General features: G+C 39.3%; 1 non-coding gene across 1 annotated transcript; it reads right to left on the bottom strand.

Moving 5' to 3' along the window:
- Window positions 1-2,851: 2,851 nt before the first annotated feature.
- LOC130958418 (small nucleolar RNA R71) lies at window positions 2,852-2,955 on the bottom strand. Its single transcript, XR_009077541.1, has one exon. It is a non-coding gene; the product is annotated as a small nucleolar RNA R71 (small nucleolar RNA).
- Between the last annotated feature and the right edge of the window lie 4,888 nt (window positions 2,956-7,843).

The following is a 7,843-nucleotide window of genomic DNA, read 5'->3' as shown; positions in this document are numbered from 1 at the left end:
TTAAATAAATAACAAAGCAATGAACCATCCAAACAGTATGATTTTGATGCAAATTCCATGAGTTTTTAGTTATATTACTTGAATGCTATGAATGGAAGATTTCTCATGAAATTTTGCAAGACTTTGATGTAGTTGTTTGGATGATTTCAGGGAAGAAGAGGTTAGGCAAGGAAGCAACAAAATCAATAAAGGAAGCTTGAATATCACATGTGGAGTTTAAGTTCCAGTTTAAGCTTAAACTGGAACTTAAACTGCCAAGCCATATAATGCTGGGAACTATCAGTGGCGTTTAAGCTCCAGTTTAAGCTTAAACTGGAGCTTAAACGCCAAAATCATGAAAGCTGAGGAAAAGCTGAAAGTGGCGTTTAACCTCCAGTTTAACCTTAAACTGGAAGTTAAACGCCAGAAATGAGAAATGCACCAGGGAGCCATTTCCACGTTTAAGCTCCAGTTTAACCTTAAACTGGAGCTTAAACGTGTTCGACCAAAATTCTCCTCCAAGGTTGCTTTCTTCATTTCCACGTTTAAGCTCCAGTTTAAGCTTAAACTGAAGCTTAAACGTGTTCGACCATACCACCTCCAGGAGTGTCCAACGTTTAAGTTCCAGTTTAAGCTTAAACTGGAACTTAAACATGCTTCCACAAAAGGCATCACTGGAAGTGTCTGGCGTTTAAGTTGCAGTTTAAGCTTAAACTGCAACTTAAACGCCACTATTTGAAAAGGTTTCTGGGCCAAAGATATTGCAGTTTAAGTTAGCATTTGAGCACAAACATTAACTTAAATGTACTCTGGTATGAAACCCAATTGAATATCATGGTTTATGGGATTGGGCCTGAAGAATTGATGAGTCTGGAATTTCAATTTGTTGAGTCATGTGTCATTACTTGATTATCACTAAGTTGGCCCAATGAATGTTACAGAATTGGATCAGCAGCCTCATCAGGATTATGGATCATAAACCCAAAGCAAAAGGAAATCAGGGAAAGGCCTCAAAGCCCAAGAAACACAACAGAAGCTCAATTTAGAAAGTGTATAAATAGGATAGAATTTAAGTTGGTTGGGGAATTTTGGGGGATCACTTTTTCTAGTTTTCATACTTTTTGTAATTGAATTCAGAGCTATGACTCACTAAACCCCCTTTCATTGGGTTAGGGAGCTCTATTGTAATTCAATGAATCAATAATAGTTTTTATCTTCTTCTTCAATCTTTTCTCTTGAATTTTGTTAGAAAGCTTCTCGATCTAATTCCATTGGTTAGTTGTCTTGGGAAAGAAACCATCCATAATTGGAATCCTTCGGAACCTTGGGAAAGGAATGGAGGATTCATGCTAGAGAAGCTTTCTCACAGTGAATTGGATTGGGGTTTGGATGGATATTGTGACATGTAATCCTACCAAATTGTGGTTCATGAAACTGTGTGGTATAATCAGTGATCGAGCATCATCTCTTCTTATGAACATTTAAACCAAGGGATTGGGAATTTGTTTGTTTTTAGAGAGAATTGGTGAGCCAAGGGATTGGGATCCAATCATATAAGATTGCCAAGCAAAATTCAATGAACGCATTGGTTGAGGAAGGGATAAAAATGTTTTGATTCGGAGATCTCAATATCTCCTGAAACCCAATGAATTCCCCATTTCTGATCTACCACTTTCTCTTTACATTCTGCAATTAAATTCAAGCAATCACCCCGATCCCTTTTTAATTTCAGCAATTTAGCTTCTCGCTCTTTAATTCATACAATTTAAGATTCCGCAATTTCAATTTCTTGCCATTTACGTTTCCCGCCAATTTTACATTCCGCAATTCTCATCTAAATCTTGATTCCGCTCAACTAGAACACACTTCTAATCCGAATTGCTCACTCAACCAATCCTTGTGGGATTCGACCTCACTCTATTGTGAGTTTTTACTTGACGATAACCGGTGCACTTGCCGGAAGGAATTTTTGCCGATCGTGTAATTTCCTAAAATCGTAGCATCAAGTTTATGGCGCCGTTGCCGGGGATTGGTTTTCGATTGACAATTCTCAAATTGGAAGTTAACTAGATTGAGCATTTTTCTTGTTTTGTTAATTCAGTTCAAGTTACTTGTTGAATTTTAATTTCTGCACTCTGTTACTTGCTTTCTTTCTTTATGCCTTTAAATTCAAGCAACTAACTCACTGACTCACTAACTATTTGAATTAATTCCTCAACTGCTCTAACCATACTCTTCCATTAACCAAGAGTATTTCACTTGTTTGTTGCCTGTGCTGTGTTCTTGTATGACAGGTAGGAGAGGAGAGACATCAACTCCTCCATATACCGAACCAGAGAGGACCCTTCATAAACTTAGAAGGGAAGCAAGAGGGAAGAGAGTACTGGGAGAAGAAGAATCTGAAGGAGAATCTGAGGACAATTTTGAGGAAGCTCTAGATCTCAACATGGATAGAGAAGTTCACAACCATGAGAGAGCTAATGGAAACAATGCCATTCCCGAGAGGAGGGTTCTTGGTTCATACATAAACCCAACCTCTGGGAATTGTGGTAGCAGCATTCAGAAACCACCCATTCAGGCCAACAATTTTGAACTCAAACCACAGCTAATATCACTGGTGGAGAATCATTGTTCATTTGGTGGGAGTGCTAATGAAGATCCAAACCAACATCTCACAAAATTCCTGAGAATTTGCGACACTGTGAAGTCCAATGGAGTCCAGAAAGATGCCTATAAACTGCTCTTGTTCCCATTTTCACTTAGGGACAAGGCAGCTAAGTGGCTGGAATCATTCCCAAGGGGGAGCCTAACAACCTGGGATGAGGTGGAAAGCAAGTTTCTGGCACGTTTCTACCCCCCACAAAAGGTCAATAGGCTTCGATCTGAGGTTCAGACTTTTAGACAACAAGATGGTGAAACTCTCTACGAGGCATGGGAGAGGTTCAAGGATTTGACAAGGAAATGCCCACCAGACATGTTCCATGACTGGGTGCAATTGCATATTTTCTATGATGGACTTTCTTATGAATCAAGAAAGGCTGTAGACCATTCATCAGGAGGTTCATTGAATAGGAAAAAGACTGTAGAAGAAGCCATTGAAGTGATTGAGACAGTGGCTGAGAATGAGTACTACTATGCTTTAGAGAGACACAACACTAAGGGAGTCATGGAGCTGAACCATGTTGATACAATTCTAGCCCAAAACAAGGTGTTTGCCAAGCAATTAGCAGAGCTCACCAGGAAATTAGAAACAAATCAAGTGGCTGCAATACACACACAAGATCAAGAGGAGGTAAGCACTGAAGGAGGTGATTGGGAAGAGGCCAACTATGTGGGAAATCAACAAAGGCAACCATATGATCCACATTCCAACACTTACAACCCAGGCTGGAAAAACCACCCAAACTTTGGGTGGGGAAACCAGCAAACCCAACCACAAAACCACAAACCTTACAACCCCAACCAACATAACAATTCCACATACCAAAACTCCAACCAAAGATCATACCAAGCCACACAAAACACTTACTCCCAACCACCATATCATGGCCAAAATAATCAACTTGCCCAACCTAATCCGAACCAACAATTTCAAGATCAATTAAACAGGATAGAAGGAATGCTTGCAAACATGGGTCAGGACATAAGTGAGTTGAAAAGCTTTAGGGATGATGTGAGATCTACCTTAAGGAACCATGGTGAAAAACTCAAGAGGATGGAGTCTCGAGTAGGAGAGCTATCTCAACAGGCCCCCAAGTCAACTGCAGTGTTCCCTAGTGACACAGAAAAGAATCCTAAAGGGAACAAAAGGGAGTGAGATGGGAAGAATGCAAGGCCATCACCATATTGAAGGAAGTCTCAGAAGAAGAAGGAATCAGACCCTCAGAACAGGAGCCAGAAATCTTGAAGGAAGGTGTGGAAGAAGCTAAGCAGGAAAGTGAAACTGAGCAAGCCAAGGAACTGCAAAATAAAGGCATGCTGGAAACATACCAACCAAAAGCACCATTTCCTCAGAGGTTAGGAGGAAGTGAAAAAGGGAAAACATATTCAAGGTTTTTAGAGACATTTAAGTCTCTCCATATCAATATTCCCTTTCTTGAGATTCTCCAGCAGATGCCTACACATATCAAGTATTTGAAGGAATTGCTGAGCAAGAAAAGAGTTTTGAAGGGAGGACAAACTGTAATCATGAACAAAGAATGCAGTGCCCTCATCAAGAAGGACATAGTCTCTAAGAAAACAGACCCAGGAAGTTTTCATATCCCCTGCATCATAGGGGAAACAAAAATTGACAGAGGATTCTGTGATCTAGGAGCTAGCATAAATGTGATGCCTCTGACTCTTATGAAGAGGCTACAACTGAATGAGGTGAGATCCACTGATGTAATCATACAACTGGCTGACAAAACTCAGAAGCAAGCTGAAGGGGTAGTTGAGAATGTGCTGGTGAAAGTGGGAAATTATTTCTTCCCCACAGACTTTGTCATTTTGGACATGGAGGAAAGCTACCTACACCCTATCATTCTGGGAAGGCCATTTCTAGCCACTGCTAGAGCGCTCATAGATGTAGAACAAGGAGAGCTAATTTTGAGAATACATGATGAACAGCTCATTTTCCATGTTTTCAAACCTGCATCTGAGCCTGAACCAGAACCTGAAAAGCCTAAGGATGATAGTAGCCATCTGTGTTTGGAGGAAAGCAACCCAGCAGCTGAAACTCTGAAACAGTCCTTGGAAGGCAAACAAGAATTGCAAGAGTTAAAGCCACAAGAATCAATAGAAACAGCTCAGAAGGATCCTCCTGGCATAAGGGTCAATGAAGAAATCCTCAAGAGAGAGGGAAGAATTGTAAAGAAATTGCCAAGAGGGTGGAGAAACAAGAAAATTCCCACTGAAGGTTTCTCTCCGGGAGATAAAGTGATATCAAGTCATTATCTGCCAATCCCACCTGGCCTCAAAACCATTCCTTCCCAGCTCCCTCAAGTGTTCACAATCAGGAAAGTTCTTTCTATGGAACATTTGGAAATCATGAAGGAATCAAATGGGGACGTTTTCATAGTGAGAGGAGAGGACATCAAGCACTACAATCCACCCTAACAAGGGACGACCGTCAAGCTAATGACGTTAAAGAAGCGCTTGTTGGGAGGCAACCCAACCTGAGGTAATACTCCTTTGCTGTTTCTTTTATTTGTTTCAATAAAAAGGTGAAGTAGTTTCTGTGCATTGCAAAGAATTAAGTTTGGTGTTTCACACCAAACAATGAATTCGTGGATCAATAATTCAAAGGGGAATGTGTGACTCTAAGTTTGGTGTTCCACCATAAAGATCAACTGAACACAACAACCTTTGAATTATATGAAAGGAACAACCATTCTAAGCAACCACAGAAATGCTTAAAATCCTTAGCAGCAACTTCATTCCAAGGAGAATTCAAGGATTCAAAGAGCAGAGGAGTAAGTAGGAGACTAAGTTTGGTGTTCACACACCAACTTAAGACTCAGACACTTGCCCATACATAGTTGAGCTAACCATTCAAGTGCTTGAGAAGCAAGCAACTTCATCACTCTTTGCAGGAAAGGAAACAAGGATCTTAGAAAGAACATGAAGCAACAACTAGGAGAAGAAGGAGAAATCAAATTGTTTCCTGGCAACAAAGAGAAAACAAGAAATTTCACAAGGTGGTGTTGTTCCTTGACCATTCTTTAAAAGGCAAACAAAAGCATGCTTGTTCTGGTTTAAACTGTAATTGTTGAATCTTTCTGGAATGTGAAGTTTTTAGTATGAGTGTTGGTTTACTGCTTTGAATAAAGTGAATGCCTAGATGTTTGGATATAACTTCACCTTCTTAAACAAATGCTTGCCATGCTTGTTCTGTTTCCAAAAATAAAAGAAAAGTTTAAACAAAAGTAACTTGGCTCAATTAGTGACAAATCAAGTAGAATTAAGTGGTGGTATGCATGCTTGATTGTTTAGTCAGATCACTGGAAATTGAGTGTAGAATTATCATTTTTGTGTAGAAGTTGAATACTGTCTATGGATCTTGATGAATAAATGTCTTTGGCCATAAAAAAAAGAAAGAAAAAGAAGAAGAAAAAGCCACTGAAAAAGGCAACCAAAAAGCTAAAAAAAAAATTTGAGAAAATAAGCTAGGCACCAATGGTTTGAACTTCTGAGACAAATGCCTGTGGTGTTTATGTATTAAGGATATGCTTGGATGAATAGGTTCTGAGGAGTGTTTCAACACTTGGTAACTTGGGTTAACTAACCCGGGATTATCAACCAAAAGTCCATTATCAAGAGCAACCTAAACACAAAACATTTAGTCACACAAAGAGGTGCTGGGCACCAATGTCTCAAGAAGAAATGTGAACTAAAATGCCTGTAGTGGATATGTGTAGTGCACTGATAAGAAAAAGAAAATGCCAAAGGCTTGTGCAACACATGACACTGAGCAAACAAGGAGCAAAGGAGCTCTGAGAAAAAGAAAAACAAAGAAGAGAAAAGTGCCAAGGACATAAGAATAACAAGAGGCCATAGCAGTGTTTAATGGGTGCAGTGAAAAAGTGATAATCTTGCCTGATAAGAATGAAAAAGTGATGCTGCAACTTTCTGCATAAAACCCTTCTGATGAACTTCAAATGCTTGCTAATATAGCCAATGTAATTGCTTTCTGTTTCATACTTTCTTCTCAAATAACTCAGAACTTGCTTAGGGACAAGCAAGTATTAAGTTTGGTGTTGTGTGATGCCAAGGCATCTTAGGCTAGTTTCACTAGCATTTTTCTGTTAGTTTTAGTTGTTTTATGCATTTTCTTGAGCTTAAAGTAACCAAGAATGGTTAAATGAATAACAAAGCAATGAACCATCCAAACAGTATGATTTTGATGCAAATTCCATGAGTTTTTAGTTATATTACTTGAATGCTATGAATGGAAGATTTCTCATGAAATTTTGCAAGACTTTGATGCAGTTGTTTGGATGATTTCAGGGAAGAAGAGGTTAGGCAAGGAAGCAACAAAATCAATAAAGGAAGCTTGAATATCACATGTGGAGTTTAAGTTCCAGTTTAAGCTTAAACTGGAACTTAAACTGCCAAGCCATATAATGCTGGGAACTATCAGTGGCGTTTAAGCTCCAGTTTAAGCTTAAACTGGAGCTTAAACGCCAAAATCATGAAAGCTGAGGAAAAGCTGAAAGTGGCGTTTAACCTCCAGTTTAACCTTAAACTGGAAGTTAAACGCCAGAAATGAGAAATGCACCAGGGAGCCATTTCCACGTTTAAGCTCCAGTTTAACCTTAAACTGGAGCTTAAACGTGTTCGACCAAAATTCTCCTCCAAGGTTGCTTTCTTCATTTCCACGTTTAAGCTCCAGTTTAAGCTTAAACTGAGCTTAAACGTGTTCGACCATACCACCTCCAGGAGTGTCCAACGTTTAAGTTCCAGTTTAAGCTTAAACTGGAACTTAAACATGCTTCCACAAAAGGCATCACTGGAAGTGTCTGGCGTTTAAGTTGCAGTTTAAGCTTAAACTGCAACTTAAACGCCACTATTTGAAAAGGTTTCTGGGCCAAAGATATTGCAGTTTAAGTTAGCATTTGAGCACAAACATTAACTTAAACGTACTCTGGTATGAAACCTAATTGAATATCATGGTTTATGGGATTGGGCCTGAAGAATTGATGAGTCTGGAATTTCAATTTGTTGAGTCATGTGTCATTACTTGATTATCACTAAGTTGGCCCAATGAATGTTACAGAATTGGATCAGCAGCCTCATCAGGATTATGGATCATAAACCCAAAGCAAAAGGAAATCAGGGAAAGGCCTCAAAGCCCAAGAAACACAACAGAAGCTCAATTTAGAAA

This window comes from Arachis stenosperma, chromosome 10 (assembly GCF_014773155.1).
Source record: "Arachis stenosperma cultivar V10309 chromosome 10, arast.V10309.gnm1.PFL2, whole genome shotgun sequence".
Classification (NCBI taxonomy): domain Eukaryota; kingdom Viridiplantae; phylum Streptophyta; class Magnoliopsida; order Fabales; family Fabaceae; genus Arachis; species Arachis stenosperma.
The sequence above is the reverse complement of the archived record's forward strand: the minus strand, read 5'-3'. Positions and strand labels throughout refer to the sequence as shown.